Below are 19,628 nucleotides of genomic sequence, written 5' to 3'. Positions count from 1 at the left end.
TCGACCGTACAATTTCTGGTAGTGGGGGCCTGCGTCCGCGCTCGCCCCCTCCTTAAGTCAAAATGAATGAGCTTAGAATAGTTGCGCGGCCAAATGTCGGTGGTGACTTAAACGCTAAGGTAAAACCTCGCTTGGCTGTTACGAAACGTGATTGCGATATAAGTCCTCGGAAGGCGGCGGAATTTTATTTTATTTGCCATTCCGTCAGGGTTATTGGATGATCGGCAATAGATCGAGTTTGTATGCATTTGAAAGCTCTTTTTTCTCGTACTATCACCTGAAAATGTCGTAGGAAAATGTCATAGGAAACACTTTCAACAACCGCCACGTTCCTTAATTGTTATAACAAGAAATATATCACAGCGCCATTGCAATGAAAAGGCAGTAAATGAAAATGAAAAGCCTACGACACCGGGAGTTCCCAGGCGGTCCCCCATCCAAGTACTATCCCGGCCCGACGATGCTTAACTTCCGTGATCAGACGAGAACGGGTGTGTTCATCGTGGTATGGCCGTAGACATTAGTAGGGGCAAATACGTGCAATTTATTTTGACGTTGTGATCAAATTTTTTTATTTAATTTCTTTGAGTTACTGACCTCTGCGATTACTGCAAACGTCAGTAACTCGACCGTACAATTTCTGGTAGTGGGGGCCTGCGTCCGCGCTCGCCCCCTCCTTAAGTCAAAATGAATGAGCTTAGAATAGTTGCGCGGCCAAATGTCGGTGGTGACTTAAACGCTAAGGTAAAACCTCGCTTGGCTGTTACGAAACGTGATTGCGATATAAGTCCTCGGAAGGCGGCGGAATTTTATTTTATTTGCCATTCCGTCAGGGTTATTGGATGATCGGCAATAGACCGAGTTTGTATGCATTTGAAAGCTCTTTTTTCTCGTACTATCACCTGAAAATGTCGTAGGAAAATGTCATGGGAAACACTTTCAACAACCGCCACGTTCCTTAATTGTTATAACAAGAAATATATCACAGCGCCATTGAAATGAAAAGGCAACAAATGAAAATGAAAAGCCTACGACACTGGGAGTTCCCAGGCGGTCCCCCATCCAAGTACTATCCCGGCCCGACGATGCTTAACTTCCGTGATCAGACGAAAACGGGTGTGTTCATCGTGGTATGGCCGTAGACATTAGTAGGGGCAAATACGTGCAATTTATTTTGACGTTGTGATCAAATTTTTTTATTTAATTTCTTTGAGTTACTGACCTCTGCGATTACTGCAAACGTCAGTAACTCGACCGTACAATTTCTGGTAGTGGGGGCCTGCGTCCGCGCTCGTCCCCCTCTTTAAGTCAAAATGAATGAGCTTAGAATAGTTGCGCGGCCAAATGTCGGTGGTGACTTAAACGCTAAGGTAAAACCTCGCTTGACTGTTACGAAACGTGATTGCAATATAAGTCCTCGGAAGGCGGCGGAATTTTATTTTATTTGCCATTCCGTCAGGGTTATTGGATGATCGGCAATAGATCGAGTTTGTATGCATTTGAAAGCTCTTTTTTCTCGTACTATCACCTGAAAATGTCGTAGGAAAATGTCATAGGAAACACTTTCAACAACCGCCACGTTCCTTAATTGTTATAACAAGAAATATATCACAGCGCCATTGAAATGAAAAGGCAGTAAATGAAAATGAAAAGCCTACGACACCGGGAGTTCCCAGGCGGTCCCCCATCCAAGTACTATGCCGGCCCGACGATGCTTAACTTCCGTGATCAGACGAGAACGGGTGTGTTCATCGTGGTATGGCCGTAGACATTAGTAGGGGCAAATACGTGCAATTTATTTTGACGTTGTGATCAAATTTTTTTATTTAATTTCTTTGAGTTACTGACCTCTGCGATTACTGCAAACGTCAGTAACTCGACCGTACAATTTCTGGTAGTGGGGGCCTGCGTCCGCGCTCGCCCCCTCCTTAAGTCAAAATGAATGAGCTTAGAATAGTTGCGCGGCCAAATGTCGGTGGTGACTTAAACGCTAAGGTAAAACCTCGCTTGGCTGTTACGAAACGTGATTGCGATATAAGTCCTCGGAAGGCGGCGGAATTTTATTTTATTTGCCATTCCGTCAGGGTTATTGGATGATCGGCAATAGATCGAGTTTGTATGCATTTGAAAGCTCTTTTTTCTCGTACTATCACCTGAAAATGTCGTAGGAAAATGTCATAGGAAACACTTTCAACAACCGCCACGTTCCTTAATTGTTATAACAAGAAATATATCACAGCGCCATTGCAATGAAAAGGCAGTAAATGAAAATGAAAAGCCTACGACACCGGGAGTTCCCAGGCGGTCCCCCATCCAAGTACTATCCCGGCCCGACGATGCTTAACTTCCGTGATCAGACGAGAACGGGTGTGTTCATCGTGGTATGGCCGTAGACATTAGTAGGGGCAAATACGTGCAATTTATTTTGACGTTGTGATCAAATTTTTTTATTTAATTTCTTTGAGTTACTGCCCTCTGCGATTACTGCAAACGTCAGTAACTCGACCGTACAATTTCTGGTAGTGGGGGCCTGCGTCCGCGCTCGCCCCCTCCTTAAGTCAAAATGAATGAGCTTAGAATAGTTGCGCGGCCAAATGTCGGTGGTGACTTAAACGCTAAGGTAAAACCTCGCTTGGCTGTTACGAAACGTGATTTCGATATAAGTCCTCGGAAGGCGGCGGAATTTTATTTTATTTGCCATTCCGTCAGGGTTATTGGATGATCGGCAATAGATCGAGTTTGTATGCATTTGAAAGCTCCTTTTTCTCGTACTATCACCTGAAAATGTCGTAGGAAAATGTCATAGGAAACACTTTCAACAACCGCCACGTTCCTTAATTGTTATAACAAGAAATATATCACAGCGCCATTGAAATGAAAAGGCAACAAATGAAAATGAAAAGCCTACGACACCGGGAGTTCCCAGGCGGTCCCCCATCCAATACTATCCCGGCCCGACGATGCTTAACTTCCGTGATCAGACGAGAACGGGTGTGTTCATCGTGGTATGGCCGTAGACATTAGTAGGGGCAAATACGTGCAATTTATTTTGACGTTGTGATCAAATTTTTTTATTTAATTTCTTTGAGTTACTGACCTCTGCGATTACTGCAAACGTCAGTAACTCGACCGTACAATTTCTGGTAGTGGGGGCCTGCGTCCGCGCTCGCCCCCTCCTTAAGTCAAAATGAATGAGCTTAGAATAGTTGCGCGGCCAAATGTCGGTGGTGACTTAAACGCTAAGGTAAAACCTCGCTTGGCTGTTACGAAACGTGATTGCGATATAAGTCCTCGGAAGGCGGCGGAATTTTATTTTTTTTTCCATTCCGTCAGGGTTATTGGATGATCGGCAATAGATCGAGTTTGTATGCATTTGAAAGCTCTTTTTTCTCGTACTTTCACCTGAAAATGTCGTAGGAAAATGTCATAGGAAACACTTTCAACAACCGCCACGTTCCTTAATTGTTATAACAAGAAATATATCACAGCGCCATTGAAATGAAAAGGCAACAAATGAAAATGAAAAGCCTACGACACCGGGAGTTCCCAGGCGGTCCCCCATCCAAGTACTATCCCGGCCCGACGATGCTTAACTTCCGTGATCAGACGAGAACGGGTGTGTTCATCGTGGTATGGCCGTAGACATTAGTAGGGGCAAATACGTGCAATTTATTTTGACGTTGTGATCAAATTTTTTTATTTAATTTCTTTGAGTTACTGACCTCTGCGATTACTGCAAACGTCAGTAACTCGACCGTACAATTTCTGGTAGTGGGGGCCTGCGTCCGCGCTCGCCCCCTCCTTAAGTCAAAATGAATGAGCTTAGAATAGTTGCGCGGCCAAATGTCGGTGGTGACTTAAACGCTAAGGTAAAACCTCGCTTGGCTGTTACGAAACGTGATTGCGATATAAGTCCTCGGAAGGCTGCGGAATTTTATTTTTTTTTCCATTCCGTCAGGGTTATTGGATGATCGGCAATAGATCGAGTTTGTATGCATTTGAAAGCTCTTTTTTCTCGTACTATCACCTGAAAATGTCGTAGGAAAATGTCATAGGAAACACTTTCAACAACCGCCACGTTCCTTAATTGTTATAACAAGAAATATATCACAGCGCCATTGAAATGAAAAGGCAACAAATGAAAATGAAAAGCCTACGACACCGGGAGTTCCCAGGCGGTCCCCCATCCAAGTACTATCCCGGCCCGACGATGCTTAACTTCCGTGATCAGACGAGAACGGGTGTGTTCATCGTGGTATGGCCGTAGACATTAGTAGGGGCAAATACGTGCAATTTATTTTGACGTTGTGATCAAATTTTTTTATTTAATTTCTTTGAGTTACTGACCTCTGCGATTACTGCAAACGTCAGTAACTCGACCGTACAATTTCTGGTAGTGGGGGCCTGCGTCCGCGCTCGCCCCCTCCTTAAGTCAAAATGAATGAGCTTAGAATAGTTGCGCGGCCAAATGTCGGTGGTGACTTAAACGCTAAGGTAAAACCTCGCTTGGCTGTTACGAAACGTGATTGCGATATAAGTCCTGGGAAGGCGGCTGAATTTTATTTTATTTGCCATTCCGTCAGGGTTATTGGATGATCGGCAATAGATCGAGTTTGTATGCATTTGAAAGCTCTTTTTTCTCGTACTATCACCTGAAAATGTCGTAGGAAAATGTCATAGGAAACACTTTCAACAACCGCCACGTTCCTTAATTGTTATAACAAGAAATATATCACAGCGCCATTGAAATGAAAAGGCAACAAATGAAAATGAAAAGCCTACGACACCGGGAGTTCCCAGGCGGTCCCCCATCCAAGTACTATCCCGGCCCGACGATGCTTAACTTCCGTGATCAGACGAGAACGGGTGTGTTCATCGTGGTATGGCCGTAGACATTAGTAGGGGCAAATACGTGCAATTTATTTTGACGTTGTGATCAAATTTTTTTATTTAATTTCTTTGAGTTACTGACCTCTGCGATTACTGCAAACGTCAGTAACTCGACCGTACAATTTCTGGTAGTGGGGGCCTGCGTCCGCGCTCGCCCCCTCCTTAAGTCAAAATGAATGAGCTTAGAATAGTTGCGCGGCCAAATGTCGGTGGTGACTTAAACGCTAAGGTAAAACCTCGCTTGGCTGTTACGAAACGTGATTGCGATATAAGTCCTCGGAAGGCGGCGGAATTTTATTTTATTTGCCATTCCGTCAGGGTTATTGGATGATCGGCAATAGATCGAGTTTGTATGCATTTGGAAGCTATTTTTTCTCGTACTATCACCTGAAAATGTCGTAGGAAAATTACATAGGAAACACTTTCAACAACCGCCACGTTCCTTAATTGTTATAACAAGAAATATATCACAGCGCCATTGAAATGAAAAGGCAACAAATGAAAATGAGAAGCCTACGACAGCGGGAGTTCCCAGGCGGTCCCCCATCCAAGTACTATCCCGGCCCGACGATGCTTAACTTCCGTGATCAGACGAGAACGGGTGTGTTCATCGTGGTATGGCCATAGACATTAGTAGGGTCAAATACGTGCAATTTATTTTGACGTTGTGATCAAATTTTTTTATTTAATTTCTTTGAGTTACTGACCTCTGCGATTACTGCAAACGTCAGTAACTCGACCGTACAATTTCTGGTAGTGGGGGCCTGCGTCCGCGCTCGCCCCCTCCTTAAGTCAAAATGAATGAGCTTAGAATAGTTGCGCGGCCAAATGTCGGTGGTGACTTAAACGCTAAGGTAAAACCTCGCTTGGCTGTTACGAAACGTGATTGCGATATAAGTCCTCGGAAGGCGGCGGAATTTTATTTTATTTGCCATTCCGTCAGGGTTATTGGATGATCGGCAATAGATCGAGTTTGTATGCATTTGGAAGCTATTTTTTCTCGTACTATCACCTGAAAATGTCGTAGGAAAATTACATAGGAAACACTTTCAACAACCGCCACGTTCCTTAATTGTTATAACAAGAAATATATCACAGCGCCATTGAAATGAAAAGGCAACAAATGAAAATGAGAAGCCTACGACAGCGGGAGTTCCCAGGCGGTCCCCCATCCAAGTACTATCCCGGCCCGACGATGCTTAACTTCCGTGATCAGACGAGAACGGGTGTGTTCATCGTGGTATGGCCATAGACATTAGTAGGGTCAAATACGTGCAATTTATTTTGACGTTGTGATCAAATTTTTTTATTTAATTTCTTTGAGTTACTGACCTCTGCGATTACTGCAAACGTCAGTAACTCGACCGTACAATTTCTGGTAGTGGGGGCCTGCGTCCGCGCTCGCCCCCTCCTTAAGTCAAAATGAATGAGCTTAGAATAGTTGCGCGGCCAAATGTCGGTGGTGACTTAAACGCTAAGGTAAAACCTCGCTTGGCTGTTACGAAACGTGATTGCGATATAAGTCCTCGGAAGGCGGCGGAATTTTATTTTATTTGCCATTCCGTCAGGGTTATTGGATGATCGGCAATAGATCGAGTTTGTATGCATTTGAAAGCTCTTTTTTCTCGTACTATCACCTGAAAATGTCGTAGGAAAATGTCATAGGAAACACTTTCAACAACCGCCACGTTCCTTAATTGTTATAACAAGAAATATATCACAGCGCCATTGAAATGAAAAGGCAACAAATAAAAATGAAAAGCCTACGACACCGGGAGTTCCCAGGCGGTCCCCCATCCAAGTACTATCCCGGCCCGACGATGCTTAACTTCCCTGATCAGACGAGAACGGGTGTGTTCATCGTGGTATGGCCGTAGACATTAGTAGGGGCAAATACGTGCAATTTATTTTGACGTTGTGATCAAATTTTTTTATTTAATTTCTTTGAGTTACTGACCTCTGCGATTACTGCAAACGTCAGTAACTCGACCGTACATATCTGGTAGTGGGAGCCTGCGTCCGCGCTCGCCCCCTCCTTAAGTCAAAATGAATGAGCTTAGAATAGTTGCGCGGCCAAATGTCGGTGGTGACTTAAACGCTAAGGTAAAACCTCACTTGGCTGTTACGAAACGTGATTGCGATATAAGTCCTCGGAAGGCGGCGGAAATTTATTTTATTTGCCATTCCGTCAGGGTTATTGGTTGATCGGCAATAGATCGAGTTTGTATGCAGTTGAAAGCTCTTTTTTCTCGTACTATCACCTGAAAATGTCGTAGGAAAATTACATAGGAAACACTTTCAACAACCGCCACGTTCCTTAATTGTTATAACAAGAAATATATCACAGCGCCATTGAAATGAAAAGGCAACAAATGAAAATGAAAAGCCTACGACACCGGGAGTTCCCAGGCGGTCCCCCATCCAAGTACTATCCCGGCCAGACGATGCTTAACTTCCGTGATCAGACGAGAACGGGTGTGTTCATCGTGGTATGGCCATAGACATTAGTAGGGGCAAATACGTGCAATTTATTTTGACGTTGTGATCAAATTTTTTTATTTAATTTCTTTGAGTTACTGACCTCTGCGATTACTGCAAACGTCAGTAACTCGACCGTACAATTTCTGGTAGTGGGGGCCTGCGTCCGCGCTCGCCCCCTCCTTAAGTCAAAATGAATGAGCTTAGAATTGCTGCGCGGCCAAATGTCGGTGGTGACTTAAACGCTAAGGTAAAACCTCGCTTGGCTGTTACGAAACGTGATTGCGATATAAGTCCTCGGAAGGCGGCGGAATTTTATTTTATTTGCCATTCCGTCAGGGTTATTGGATGATCGGCAATAGATCGAGTTTGTATGCATTTGAAAGCTCTTTTTTCTCGTACTATCACCTGAAAATGTCGTAGGAAAATGTCATAGGAAACACTTTCAACAACCGCCACGTTCCTTAATTGTTATAACAAGAAATATATCACAGCGCCATTGAAATGAAAAGGCAACAAATGAAAATGAAAAGCCTACGACACCGGGAGTTCCCAGGCGGTCCCCCATCCAAGTACTATCCCGGCCCGACGATGCTTAACTTCCGTGATCAGACGAGAACGGGTGTGTTCATCGTGGTATGGCCGTAGACATTAGTAGGGGCAAATACGTGCAATTTATTTTGACGTTGTGATCAAATTTTTCTATTTAATTTCTTTGAGTTACTGACCTCTGCGATTACTGCAAACGTCAGTAACTCGACCGTACAATTTCTGGTAGTGGGGGCCTGCGTCCGCGCTCACCCCCTCCTTAAGTCAAAATGAATGAGCTTAGAATAGTTGCGCGGCCAAATGTCGGTGGTGACTTAAACGCTAAGGTAAAACCTCGCTTGGCTGTTACGAAACGTGATTGCGATATAAGTCCTCGGAAGGCGGCGGAATTTTATTTTATTTGCCATTCCGTCAGGGTTATTGGATGATCGGCAATAGATCGAGTTTGTATACATTTGAAAGCTCTTTTTTCTCGTACTATCACCTGAAAATGTCGTAGGAAAATGTCATAGGAAACATTTTCAACAACCGCCACGTTCCTTAATTGTTATAACAAGAAATATATCACAGCGACATTGAAATGAAAAGGCAACAAATGAAAATGAAAAGCCTACGACACCGGGAGTTCCCAGGCGGTCCCCCATCCAAGTACTATCCCGGCCCGACGATGCTTAACTTCCGTGATCAGACGAGAACGGGTGTGTTCATCGTGGTATGGCCGTAGACATTAGTAGGGGCAAATACGTGCAATTTATTTTGACGTTGTGATCAAATTTTTCTATTTAATTTCTTTGAGTTGCTGACCTCTGCGATTACTGCAAACGTCAGTAACTCGACGGTACAATTTCTGGTATTGGGGGCCTGCGTCCGCGCTCACCCCCTCCTTAAGTCAAAATGAATGAGCTTAGAATAGTTGCGCGGCCAAATTTCGGTGGTGACTTAAACGCTAAGGTAAAACCTCGCTTGGCTGTTACGAAACGTGATTGCGATATAAGTCCTCGGAAGGCGGCGGAATTTTATTTTATTTGCCATTCCGTCAGGGTTATTGGATGATCGGCAAAAGATCGAGTTTGTATGCATTTGAAAGCTCTTTTTTCTCGTACTATCACCTGAAAATGTCGTAGGAAAATGTCATAGGAAACACTTTCAACAACCGCCACGTTCCTTAATTGTTATGACAAGAAATATATCACAACGCCATTGAAATGAAAAGGCAACAAATGAAAATGAGAAGCATACGACACCGGGAGTTCCCAGGCGGTCCCCCATCCAAGTACTATCCCGGCCCGACGATGCTTAACTTCCGTGATCAGACGAGAACGGGTGTGTTTATCGTGGTATGGCCGTAGACATTAGTAGGGGCAAATACGTGCAATTTATTTTGACGTTGTGATCAAATTTTTTTATTTAATTTCTTTGAGTTACTGACCTCTGCGATTACTGCAAACGTCAGTAACTCGACCGTACAATTTCTGGTAGTGGGGGCCTGCGTCCGCGCTTGCCCCCTCCTTAAGTCAAAATGAATGAGCTTAGAATAGTTGCGTGGCCAAATGTCGGTGGTGACTTAAACGCTAAGGTAAAACCTCGCTTGGCTGTTACGAAACGTGATTGCGATATAAGTCCTCGGAAGGCGGCGGAATTTTATTTTATTTGCCATTTCGTCAGGGTTATTGGATGATCGGCAATAGATCGAGTTTGTATGCATTTGAAAGCTCTTTTTTCTCGTACTATCACCTGAAAATGTCGTAGGAAAATGTCATAGGAAACACTTTCAACAACCGCCAAGTTCCTTAATTGTTATAACAAGAAATATATCACAGCGCCATTGAAATGAAAAGGCAACAAATGAAAATGAAAAGCCTACGACACCGGGAGTTCCCAGGCGGTCCCCCATCCAAGTACTTTCCCGGCCCGACGATGCTTAACTTCCGTGATCAGACGAGAACGGGTGTGTTCATCATGGTATGGCCGTAGACATTAGTAGGGGCAAATACGTGCAATTTATTTTGACGTTGTGATCAAATTTTTTTATTTAATTTCTTTGAGTTACTGACCTCTGCGATTACTGCAAACGTCAGTAACTCGACCGTACAATTTCTGGTAGTGGGGGCCTGCGTCCGCGCTCGCCCCCTCCTTAAGTCAAAATGAATGAGCTTAGAATAGTTGCGCGGCCAAATGTCGGTGGTGACTTAAACGCTAAGGTAAAACCTCGCTTGGCTGTTACGAAACGTGATTGCGATATAAGTCCTCGGAAGGCGGCGGAATTTTATTTTATTTGCCATTCCGTCAGGGTTATTGGATGATCGGCAATAGATCGAGTTTGTATGCATTTGAAAGCTCTTTTTTCTCGTACTATCACCTGAAAATGTCGTAGGAAAATGTCATAGGAAACACTTTCAACAACCGCCACGTTCCTTAATTGTTATAACAAGAAATATATCACAGCGCCATTGAAATGAAAAGGCAACAAATAAAAATGAAAAGCCTACGACACCGGGAGTTCCCAGGCGGTCCCCCATCCAAGTACTATCCCGGCCCGACGATGCTTAACTTCCCTGATCAGACGAGAACGGGTGTGTTCATCGTGGTATGGCCGTAGACATTAGTAGGGGCAAATACGTGCAATTTATTTTGACGTTGTGATCAAATTTTTTTATTTAATTTCTTTGAGTTACTGACCTCTGCGATTACTGCAAACGTCAGTAACTCGACCGTACATATCTGGTAGTGGGGGCCTGCGTCCGCGCTCGCCCCCTCCTTAAGTCAAAATGAATGAGCTTAGAATAGTTGCGCGGCCAAATGTCGGTGGTGACTTAAACGGTAAGGTAAAACCTCACTTGGCTGTTACGAAACGTGATTGCGATATAAGTCCTCGGAAGGCGGCGGAAATTTATTTTATTTGCCATTCCGTCAGGGTTATTGGTTGATCGGCAATAGATCGAGTTTGTATGCAGTTGAAAGCTCTTTTTTCTCGTACTATCACCTGAAAATGTCGTAGGAAAATTACATAGGAAACACTTTCAACAACCGCCACGTTCCTTAATTGTTATAACAAGAAATATATCACAGCGCCATTGAAATGAAAAGGCAACAAATGAAAATGAAAAGCCTACGACACCGGGAGTTCCCAGGCGGTCCCCCATCCAAGTACTATCCCGGCCAGACGATGCTTAACTTCCGTGATCAGACGAGAACGGGTGTGTTCATCGTGGTATGGCCATAGACATTAGTAGGGGCAAATACGTGCAATTTATTTTGACGTTGTGATCAAATTTTTTTATTTAATTTCTTTGAGTTACTGACCTCTGCGATTACTGCAAACGTCAGTAACTCGACCGTACAATTTCTGGTAGTGGGGGCCTGCGTCCGCGCTCGCCCCCTCCTTAAGTCAAAATGAATGAGCTTAGAATTGCTGCGCAGCCAAATGTCGGTGGTGACTTAAACGCTAAGGTAAAACCTCGCTTGGCTGTTACGAAACGTGATTGCGATATAAGTCCTCGGAAGGCGGCGGAATTTTATTTTATTTGCCATTCCGTCAGGGTTATTGGATGATCGGCAATAGATCGAGTTTGTATGCATTTGAAAGCTCTTTTTTCTCGTACTATCACCTGAAAATGTCGTAGGAAAATGTCATAGGAAACACTTTCAACAACCGCCACGTTCCTTATTTGTTATAACAAGAAATATATCACAGCGCCATTGAAATGAAAAGGCAACAAATGAAAATGAAAAGCCTACGACACCGGGAGTTCCCAGGCGGTCCCCCATCCAAGTACTATCCCGGCCCGACGATGCTTAACTTCCGTGATCAGACGAGAACGGGTGTGTTCATCGTGGTATGGCCGTAGACATTAGCAGGGGCAAATACGTGCAATTTATTTTGACGTTGTGATCAAATTTTTCTATTTAATTTCTTTGAGTTACTGACCTCTGCGATTACTGCAAACGTCAGTAACTCGACCGTACAATTTCTGGTAGTGGGGGCCTGCGTCCGCGCTCACCCCCTCCTTAAGTCAAAATGAATGAGCTTAGAATAGTTGCGCGGCCAAATGTCGGTGGTGACTTAAACGCTAAGGTAAAACCTCGCTTGGCTGTTACGAAACGTGATTGCGATATAAGTCCTCGGAAGGCGGCGGAATTTTATTTTATTTGCCATTCCGTCAGGGTTATTGGATGATCGGCAATAGATCGAGTTTGTATACATTTGAAAGCTCTTTTTTCTCGTACTATCACCTGAAAATGTCGTAGGAAAATGTCATAGGAAACACTTTCAACAACCGCCACGTTCCTTAATTGTTATAACAAGAAATATATCACAGCGACATTGAAATGAAAAGGCAACAAATGAAAATGAAAAGCCTACGACACCGGGAGTTCCCAGGCGGTCCCCCATCCAAGTACTATCCCGGCCCGACGATGCTTAACTTCCGTGATCAGACGAGAACGGGTGTGTTCATCGTGGTATGGCCGTAGACATTAGTAGGGGCAAATACGTGCAATTTATTTTGACGTTGTGATCAAATTTTTCTATTTAATTTCTTTGAGTTGCTGACCTCTGCGATTACTGCAAACGTCAGTAACTCGACGGTACAATTTCTGGTATTGGGGGCCTGCGTCCGCGCTCACCCGCTCCTTAAGTCAAAATGAATGAGCTTAGAATAGTTGCGCGGCCAAATTTCGGTGGTGACTTAAACGCTAAGGTAAAACCTCGCTTGGCTGTTACGAAACGTGATTGCGATATAAGTCCTCGGAAGGCGGCGGAATTTTATTTTATTTGCCATTCCGTCAGGGTTATTGGATGATCGGCAATAGATCGAGTTTGTATGCATTTGAAAGCTCTTTTTTCTCGTACTATCACCTGAAAATGTCGTAGGAAAATGTCATAGGAAACACTTTCAACAACCGCCACGTTCCTTAATTGTTATGACAAGAAATATATCACAACGCCATTGAAATGAAAAGGCAACAAATGAAAATGAGAAGCATACGACACCGGGAGTTCCCAGGCGGTCCCCCATCCAAGTACTATCCCGGCCCGACGATGCTTAACTTCCGTGATCAGACGAGAACGGGTGTGTTTATCGTGGTATGGCCGTAGACATTAGTAGGGGCAAATACGTGCAATTTATTTTGACGTTGTGATCAAATTTTTTTATTTAATTTCTTTGAGTTACTGACCTCTGCGATTACTGCAAACGTCAGTAACTCGACCGTACAATTTCTGGTAGTGGGGGCCTGCGTCCGCGCTTGCCCCCTCCTTAAGTCAAAATGAATGAGCTTAGAATAGTTGCGTGGCCAAATGTCGGTGGTGACTTAAACGCTAAGGTAAAACCTCGCTTGGCTGTTACGAAACGTGATTGCGATATAAGTCCTCGGAAGGCGGCGGAATTTTATTTTATTTGCCATTTCGTCAGGGTTATTGGATGATCGGCAATAGATCGAGTTTGTATGCATTTGAAAGCTCTTTTTTCTCGTACTATCACCTGAAAATGTCGTAGGAAAATGTCATAGGAAACACTTTCAACAACCGCCAAGTTCCTTAATTGTTATAACAAGAAATATATCACAGCGCCATTGAAATGAAAAGGCAACAAATGAAAATGAAAAGCCTACGACACCGGGAGTTCCCAGGCGGTCCCCCATCCAAGTACTTTCCCGGCCCGACGATGCTTAACTTCCGTGATCAGACGAGAACGGGTGTGTTCATCATGGTATGGCCGTAGACATTAGTAGGGGCAAATACGTGCAATTTATTTTGACGTTGTGATCAAATTTTTTTATTTAATTTCTTTGAGTTACTGACCTCTGCTATTACTGCAAACGTCAGTAACTCGACCGTACAATTTCTGGTAGTGGGGGCCTGCGTCCGCGCTCGCCCGCTCCTTAAGTCAAAATGAATGAGCTTAGAATAGTTGCGCGGCCAAATGTCGGTGGTGACTTAAACGCTGAAGGTAAAACCTTGCTTGGCTGTTACGAAACGTGATTGCGATATAAGTCCTCGGAAGGCGGCGGAATTTTATTTTATTTGCCATTCCGTCAGGGTTATTGGATGATCGGCAATAGATCGAGTTTGTATGCATTTGAAAGCTCTTTTTTCTCGTACTATCACCTGAAAATGTCGTAGGAAAATGTCATAGGAAACACTTTCAACAACCACAACGTTCCTTAATTGTTATAACAAGAAATATATCACAGCGCCATTGAAATGAAAAGGCAACAAATGAAAATGAAAAGCCTACGACACCGGGAGTTCCCAGGCGGTCCCCCATCCAAGTACTATCCCGGCCCGGCGATGCTTAACTTCCGTGATCAGACGAGAACGGGTGTGTTCATCGGGGTATGGCCGTAGACATTAGTAGGGGCAAATACGTGCAATTTATTTTGACGTTGTGATCAAATTTTTTTATTCAATTTCTTTGAGTTACTGACCTCTGCGATTACCGCAAACGTCAGTAACTCGACCGTACAATTTCTGGTAGTGGGGGCCTGCGTCCACGCTCGCCCCCTCCTTAAGTCAAAATGAATGAGCTTAGAATTGCTGCGCGGCCAAATGTCGGTGGTGACTTAAACGCTAAGGTAAAACCTCGCTTGGCTGTTACGAAACGTGATTGCGATATAAGTCCTCGGAAGGCGGCGGAATTTTATTTTATTTGCCATTCCGTCAGGGTTATTGGACGATCGGCAATAGATCGAGTTTGTATGCATTTGAAAGCTCTTTTTTCTCGTACTATCACCTGAAAATGTCGTAGGAAAATGTCATAGGAAACACTTTCAACAACCGCCACGTTCCTTAACTGTTATAACAAGAAATATATCACAGCGCCATTGAAATGAAAAGGCAACAAATGAAAATGAAAAGCCTACGACACGGGAGTTCCCAGGCGGTCCCCCATCCAAGTACTATCCCGGCCCGACGATGCTTAACTTCCGTGATCAGACGAGAACGGGTGTGTTTATCGTGGTATGGCCGTAGACATTAGTAGGGGCAAATACGTGCAATTTATTTTGACGTTGTGATCAAATTTTTTTATTTAATTTCTTTGAGTTACTGACCTCTGCGATTACTGCAAACGTCAGTAACTCGACCGTACAATTTCTGGTAGTGGGGGCCTGCGTCCGCGCTCGCCCCCTCCTTAAGTCAAAATGAATGAGCTTAGAATAGTTGCGCGGCCAAATGTCGGTGGTGACTTAAACGCTAAGGTAAAACCTCGCTTGGCTGTTACGAAACGTGATTGCGATATAAGTCCTCGGAAGGCGGCGGAATTTTATTTTATTTGCCATTCCGTCAGGGTTATTGGATGATCGGCAATAGATCGAGTTTGTATGCATTTGAAAGCTCTTCTTTCTCGTACTATCACCTGAAAATGTCGTAGGAAAATGTCATAGGAAACACTTTCAACAACCGCCACGTTCCTTAATTGTTATAACAAGAAATATAACACAGCGCCATTGAAATGAAAAGGCAACAAATGAAAATGAAAAGCCTACGACACCGGGAGTTCCCAGGCGGTCCCCCATCCAAGTACTATGCCGGCCCGACGATGCTTAATTTCCGTGATCAGACGAGAACGGGTGTGTTCATCGTGGTATGGCCGTAGATATTAGTAGGGGCAAATACGTGCAATATATTTTGACGTTGTGATCAAATTTTTTTATTTAATTTCTTTGAGTTACTGACCTCTGCGATTACTGCAAACGTCAGTAACTCGACCGTACAATTTCTGGTAGTGGGGGCCTGCGTCCGCGCTCGCCCCCTCCTTAAGTCAAAATGAATGAGCTTAGAATAGTTGCGCGGCCAAATGTCGGTGGTGACTTAAACGCTAAGGTAAAACCTCGCTTGGCTGTTACGAAACGTGATTGCGATATAAGTCCTCGGAAGGCGGCGGAATTTTATTTTATTTGCCATTCCGTCAGGGTTATTGGATGATCGGCAATAGATCGAGTTTGTATGCATTTGAAAGCTCTTTTTTCTCGTACTATCACCTGAAAATGTCGTAGGAAAATGTCATAGGAAACACTTTCAACAACCGCCACGTTCCTTAATTGTTATAACAAGAAATATATCACAGCGCCATTGAAATGAAAAGGCAACAAATTAAAATGAAAAGCCTACGACACCGGGAGTTCCCAGGCGGTCCCCCAACCAAGTACTATCCCGGCCCGACGATGCTTAACTTCCGTGATCAGACGAGAACGGGTGTGTTCATCGTGGTATGGCCATAGACATTAGTAGGGGCAAATACGTGCAATTTATTTTGACGTTGTGATCAAATTTTTTTATTTAATTTCTTTGAGTTACTGACCTCTGCGATTACTGCAAACGTCAGTAACTCGACCGTACAATTTCTGGTAGTGGGGGCCTGCGTCCGCGCTCGCCCCCTCCTTAAGTCAAAATGAATGAGCTTAGAATAGTTGCGCGGCCAAATGTTGGTGGTGACTTAAACGCTAAGGTAAAACCTCGCTTGGCTGTTACGAAACGTGATTGCGATATAAGTCCTCGGAAGGCGGCGGAATTTTATTTTATTTGCCATTCCGTCAGGGTTATTGAATGATCGGCAATAGATCGAGTTTGTATGCATTTGAAAGCTCTTTTTTCTCGTACTATCACCTGAAAATGTCGTAGGAAAATGTCATAGGAAACACTTTCAACAACCGCCACGTTCATTAATTGTTATAACAAGAAATATATCACAGCGCCATTGAAATGAAAAGGCAACAAATGAAAATGAAAAGCCTACGACACCGGGAGTTCCCAGGCGGTCCCCCATCCAAGTACTATCCCGGCCCGACGATGCTTAACTTCCGTGATCAGACGAGAATGGGTGTGTTCATCGTGGTATGGCCGTAGACATTAGTAGGGGCAAATACGTGCAATTTATTTTGACGTTGTGATCAAATTTTTTTATTTAATTTCTTTGAGTTACTTAGGACAAGGCGTATGCATGGATTATCTATTAGACTTTAAGGTTATAGTTTTGTGAAAAAAACAATGTTTTTTTAAAGATGTGTGGCTATAAAAATAGCCGTTGTTTTCCGAGTGTAGCGGTTTACTTCTTCTGTCCTTTGTCGTTCTTCTTTGGGAGTAAGACAGCTTGAATGTTTGGCAAAACACCACCAGCTGCAATGGTTGCACCGCTCAAAAGTTTGTTTAATTCTTCATCATTACGAACAGCCAATTGTAAATGTCTTGGAATAATCCTAGCTTTTTTGTTGTCTCTTGCTGCGTTACCAGCCAACTCCAATATCTCAGCAGATAAATATTCCAAGACGGCTGCTAAGTAAACTGGTGCTCCAGATCCAATTCGGTTAGCATAGTGCCCTCTACGAAGGAATCTATGCACTCTACCGACTGGAAATTTAAGTCCAGCTCTTGAGGATCTTGTCTTGGCTTTAGCCTTAGCTTTTCCACCTTTTCCACGTCCAGACATAACTGCGATTTGATTTGTAAGTTAATACAAAAACGTACGAATATTTAACGTAAGTGTTAACGAAATAAACTTTACTCGTTTTTTCATCATAAAAATAGGATCGAAATCATGTTTTTTTAACCAATCATAATTAAGTATTAAACAAAAGATTTTTTTTTTAACCAATTAAATTGCGTATCGGCGTTTTCGGATCGAATTCGATCCGATTTTTTTACTTATAAACAAAAAGTTTTGACTTGCAGTTTAATGCTTATTTACAAGTTAAGTAGCAAAAATTTTTAACCATGTCTGACGCAGCAGCTAAAGGAGGAAAACAGGCACCTAAAGTAGCCAAGAAAGGTGAAAAAAGAGCCGGCAAAAAATGAGGAAAGATTGGTGGAACTGGTGAAAAGAAACGCAAGAGAAAGAGAAAGGAAAGTTATGCTATTTACATCTACAATGTTTTGAAACAAGTTCACCCAGATGTCGGAGTTTCAAGCAAAGCTATGAGCATCATGAACTCATTTGTCAACGACATCTTTGAGCGCATTGCTTCCGAAGCTTCGCGTTTGGCTCTTCAAAACAAAAAGTCGACCATCTCTTCTCGTGAAATTCAAACCGCAGTACGTCTTCTCTTGCCTGGAGAACTTGCAAAACACGGAGTCAGTGAAGGAACAAAAGCCGTCACAAAAGACACAAGCAGCAAGTAAACCAACGTCTACCAAACACAAACGGTCTTTTTTAAGACCACACATCTTTAAAAAAGCATTTACTTGGCGTCACTACAAGTTAACCGAAGTTAATAAAACTTAAAAAATAATGTGCTTAAGAACACTAGCCTACATTTAAAATACTTCCCCATGTGTGTGTGGATTAGCTTCACTTTTCATACGTATTATTAGCTGTACTTGCAGAAAAGACAAGTACATTGATCCATGTTATTGCTTACATTTAACTTAACCCAGCTTTTCACGGAAACACTCCCAGGCAAATTAACCCTACAAAGTATTTCTAAATTTTTTTTGTGTCATATATGACATAGTATCGTATAGCAATAAATGTAACTGTGACAAGACTTTACACATTGTGTAATTTGGAAGCGTGCACAAAGTAATGTTTTAAAAGATTTGTGGCTATAAAAATAGCCGTTTTTGTTGAGCAATGACAACGCTTAACCTCCGAATCCGTAAAGAGTTCTTCCTTGACGTTTTAAGGCATAAATAACATCCATAGCGGTAACGGTCTTGCGTTTAGCGTGCTCTGTGTAGGTTACAGCATCACGAATAACATTCTCTAAGAAAACCTTCAGTACACCTCTGGTTTCCTCATAGATAAGGCCAGAGATACGTTTGACACCACCTCGGCGAGCAAGACGTCGAATAGCAGGTTTTGTGATTCCCTGAATGTTATCACGAAGAATTTTTCGGTGACGTTTAGCACCTCCTTTTCCCAATCCTTTACCTCCTTTTCCGCGTCCAGACATATTGATATAGTTGCGTACAGAACGAGTACAAAAACAATGTTTGAGTTAACAGAATTCAGACAGCTTTAAAAAGAGGCCATAAAATTACCTACTGCTCGTGGAAACACCCTAATTAACCAATAGAGTTGCGTCATTACAAAATGTTCCGAACATTTTGTACATTTTTTTAAGTAAAACTGTAGTTTTTTTAAAAATTCGTGGTCTTAATGTTTCAGTAAGGCAATAAATTTGGCATCGTTGGAATTCGCCAAACCTTCTGCTACTTACTAAAAAAAAAAAGTCAAAAGCTTTTGTGTATCAGAAGATACAGCCGTTTTCCCGTAGCCAAAAAACACAGATTTTATAAAAATGTTAAAGTAATGAGCGTAATGTCATTATGCAGCCAATCAGAAATTACTTTCTTAGCACCAATCAAATGGTTTGTTTTGAACCTTAGCTGTCAATCAATATGAGAAATAAAACTTTGGCGCGATAGTGCATTTTAGACCGTCTTGTGTATCCGTACTACATCGACTTCTTAAAATATGGCTCGTACAAAGCAAACTGCACGTAAATCTACTGGAGGAAGGGTCCACGAAAACAACTCGCCACTAAAGCTGCGAGGAAAAGCGCACCAGCTACTGGAGGAGTGAGAAAACCACATCCTTACAGACCTGGTACAGTTGCTCTCAGAGAAATCAGAAGATACCAGAAGTCAACCGAGCTCTTGATCCGCAAGTTGCCTTTCCAGCGTCTTGTGCGAGAAATTGCTCAGGACTTCAAAACAGATCTGCGATTCCAGAGCACAGCCGTTATGGCTCTGCAAGAGGCTTCTGAAGCGT

General features: G+C 43.1%; 27 non-coding genes across 27 annotated transcripts; all 27 read right to left on the bottom strand.

Annotated features, from left to right (window-relative positions):
• Positions 1–400: 400 nt before the first annotated feature.
• LOC130658721 (5S ribosomal RNA) lies at positions 401–519 on the bottom strand. The gene has a single exon (XR_008985933.1). It is a non-coding gene; the product is annotated as a 5S ribosomal RNA (ribosomal RNA).
• A 506-nt stretch (positions 520–1,025) lies between these two features.
• LOC130659263 (5S ribosomal RNA) lies at positions 1,026–1,144 on the bottom strand. Its single transcript, XR_008986474.1, has one exon. It is a non-coding gene; the product is annotated as a 5S ribosomal RNA (ribosomal RNA).
• Positions 1,145–1,651: 507 nt separating this feature from the next.
• On the bottom strand, positions 1,652–1,770 carry LOC130658996 (5S ribosomal RNA). The gene has a single exon (XR_008986207.1). It is a non-coding gene; the product is annotated as a 5S ribosomal RNA (ribosomal RNA).
• Positions 1,771–2,276: 506 nt separating this feature from the next.
• LOC130658718 (5S ribosomal RNA) lies at positions 2,277–2,395 on the bottom strand. Its single transcript, XR_008985931.1, has one exon. It is a non-coding gene; the product is annotated as a 5S ribosomal RNA (ribosomal RNA).
• Positions 2,396–2,901: 506 nt separating this feature from the next.
• LOC130659319 (5S ribosomal RNA) lies at positions 2,902–3,019 on the bottom strand. The gene has a single exon (XR_008986531.1). It is a non-coding gene; the product is annotated as a 5S ribosomal RNA (ribosomal RNA).
• A 506-nt stretch (positions 3,020–3,525) lies between these two features.
• On the bottom strand, positions 3,526–3,644 carry LOC130658717 (5S ribosomal RNA). The gene has a single exon (XR_008985930.1). It is a non-coding gene; the product is annotated as a 5S ribosomal RNA (ribosomal RNA).
• A 506-nt stretch (positions 3,645–4,150) lies between these two features.
• Positions 4,151–4,269, bottom strand: LOC130658716 (5S ribosomal RNA). Its single transcript, XR_008985929.1, has one exon. It is a non-coding gene; the product is annotated as a 5S ribosomal RNA (ribosomal RNA).
• Positions 4,270–4,775: 506 nt separating this feature from the next.
• LOC130658715 (5S ribosomal RNA) lies at positions 4,776–4,894 on the bottom strand. The gene has a single exon (XR_008985928.1). It is a non-coding gene; the product is annotated as a 5S ribosomal RNA (ribosomal RNA).
• Positions 4,895–5,400: 506 nt separating this feature from the next.
• Positions 5,401–5,519, bottom strand: LOC130659297 (5S ribosomal RNA). Its single transcript, XR_008986509.1, has one exon. It is a non-coding gene; the product is annotated as a 5S ribosomal RNA (ribosomal RNA).
• Positions 5,520–6,025: 506 nt separating this feature from the next.
• LOC130659295 (5S ribosomal RNA) lies at positions 6,026–6,144 on the bottom strand. The gene has a single exon (XR_008986506.1). It is a non-coding gene; the product is annotated as a 5S ribosomal RNA (ribosomal RNA).
• Positions 6,145–6,650: 506 nt separating this feature from the next.
• LOC130659262 (5S ribosomal RNA) lies at positions 6,651–6,769 on the bottom strand. The gene has a single exon (XR_008986473.1). It is a non-coding gene; the product is annotated as a 5S ribosomal RNA (ribosomal RNA).
• Positions 6,770–7,274: 505 nt separating this feature from the next.
• LOC130659247 (5S ribosomal RNA) lies at positions 7,275–7,393 on the bottom strand. The gene has a single exon (XR_008986459.1). It is a non-coding gene; the product is annotated as a 5S ribosomal RNA (ribosomal RNA).
• Positions 7,394–7,899: 506 nt separating this feature from the next.
• On the bottom strand, positions 7,900–8,018 carry LOC130658714 (5S ribosomal RNA). Its single transcript, XR_008985927.1, has one exon. It is a non-coding gene; the product is annotated as a 5S ribosomal RNA (ribosomal RNA).
• A 506-nt stretch (positions 8,019–8,524) lies between these two features.
• Positions 8,525–8,643, bottom strand: LOC130658713 (5S ribosomal RNA). The gene has a single exon (XR_008985926.1). It is a non-coding gene; the product is annotated as a 5S ribosomal RNA (ribosomal RNA).
• Positions 8,644–9,149: 506 nt separating this feature from the next.
• LOC130659238 (5S ribosomal RNA) lies at positions 9,150–9,268 on the bottom strand. The gene has a single exon (XR_008986449.1). It is a non-coding gene; the product is annotated as a 5S ribosomal RNA (ribosomal RNA).
• A 506-nt stretch (positions 9,269–9,774) lies between these two features.
• LOC130658958 (5S ribosomal RNA) lies at positions 9,775–9,893 on the bottom strand. The gene has a single exon (XR_008986171.1). It is a non-coding gene; the product is annotated as a 5S ribosomal RNA (ribosomal RNA).
• Positions 9,894–10,399: 506 nt separating this feature from the next.
• LOC130659261 (5S ribosomal RNA) lies at positions 10,400–10,518 on the bottom strand. The gene has a single exon (XR_008986472.1). It is a non-coding gene; the product is annotated as a 5S ribosomal RNA (ribosomal RNA).
• A 505-nt stretch (positions 10,519–11,023) lies between these two features.
• Positions 11,024–11,142, bottom strand: LOC130659245 (5S ribosomal RNA). Its single transcript, XR_008986457.1, has one exon. It is a non-coding gene; the product is annotated as a 5S ribosomal RNA (ribosomal RNA).
• A 506-nt stretch (positions 11,143–11,648) lies between these two features.
• LOC130658712 (5S ribosomal RNA) lies at positions 11,649–11,767 on the bottom strand. The gene has a single exon (XR_008985924.1). It is a non-coding gene; the product is annotated as a 5S ribosomal RNA (ribosomal RNA).
• A 506-nt stretch (positions 11,768–12,273) lies between these two features.
• On the bottom strand, positions 12,274–12,392 carry LOC130658711 (5S ribosomal RNA). The gene has a single exon (XR_008985923.1). It is a non-coding gene; the product is annotated as a 5S ribosomal RNA (ribosomal RNA).
• A 506-nt stretch (positions 12,393–12,898) lies between these two features.
• On the bottom strand, positions 12,899–13,017 carry LOC130659236 (5S ribosomal RNA). Its single transcript, XR_008986448.1, has one exon. It is a non-coding gene; the product is annotated as a 5S ribosomal RNA (ribosomal RNA).
• A 506-nt stretch (positions 13,018–13,523) lies between these two features.
• LOC130658957 (5S ribosomal RNA) lies at positions 13,524–13,642 on the bottom strand. The gene has a single exon (XR_008986170.1). It is a non-coding gene; the product is annotated as a 5S ribosomal RNA (ribosomal RNA).
• A 507-nt stretch (positions 13,643–14,149) lies between these two features.
• Positions 14,150–14,268, bottom strand: LOC130658913 (5S ribosomal RNA). The gene has a single exon (XR_008986126.1). It is a non-coding gene; the product is annotated as a 5S ribosomal RNA (ribosomal RNA).
• Positions 14,269–14,774: 506 nt separating this feature from the next.
• On the bottom strand, positions 14,775–14,892 carry LOC130659393 (5S ribosomal RNA). The gene has a single exon (XR_008986604.1). It is a non-coding gene; the product is annotated as a 5S ribosomal RNA (ribosomal RNA).
• Positions 14,893–15,398: 506 nt separating this feature from the next.
• Positions 15,399–15,517, bottom strand: LOC130659387 (5S ribosomal RNA). The gene has a single exon (XR_008986599.1). It is a non-coding gene; the product is annotated as a 5S ribosomal RNA (ribosomal RNA).
• Positions 15,518–16,023: 506 nt separating this feature from the next.
• On the bottom strand, positions 16,024–16,142 carry LOC130658941 (5S ribosomal RNA). The gene has a single exon (XR_008986153.1). It is a non-coding gene; the product is annotated as a 5S ribosomal RNA (ribosomal RNA).
• A 506-nt stretch (positions 16,143–16,648) lies between these two features.
• Positions 16,649–16,767, bottom strand: LOC130659140 (5S ribosomal RNA). The gene has a single exon (XR_008986351.1). It is a non-coding gene; the product is annotated as a 5S ribosomal RNA (ribosomal RNA).
• Positions 16,768–19,628: the final 2,861 nt, after the last annotated feature.

This window comes from Hydractinia symbiolongicarpus, chromosome 9 (assembly GCF_029227915.1).
Source record: "Hydractinia symbiolongicarpus strain clone_291-10 chromosome 9, HSymV2.1, whole genome shotgun sequence".
NCBI classification, from domain to species: domain Eukaryota; kingdom Metazoa; phylum Cnidaria; class Hydrozoa; order Anthoathecata; family Hydractiniidae; genus Hydractinia; species Hydractinia symbiolongicarpus.
Note: the sequence above shows the minus strand (reverse complement) of the source record. Positions and strands in the feature narration are given on the sequence as shown.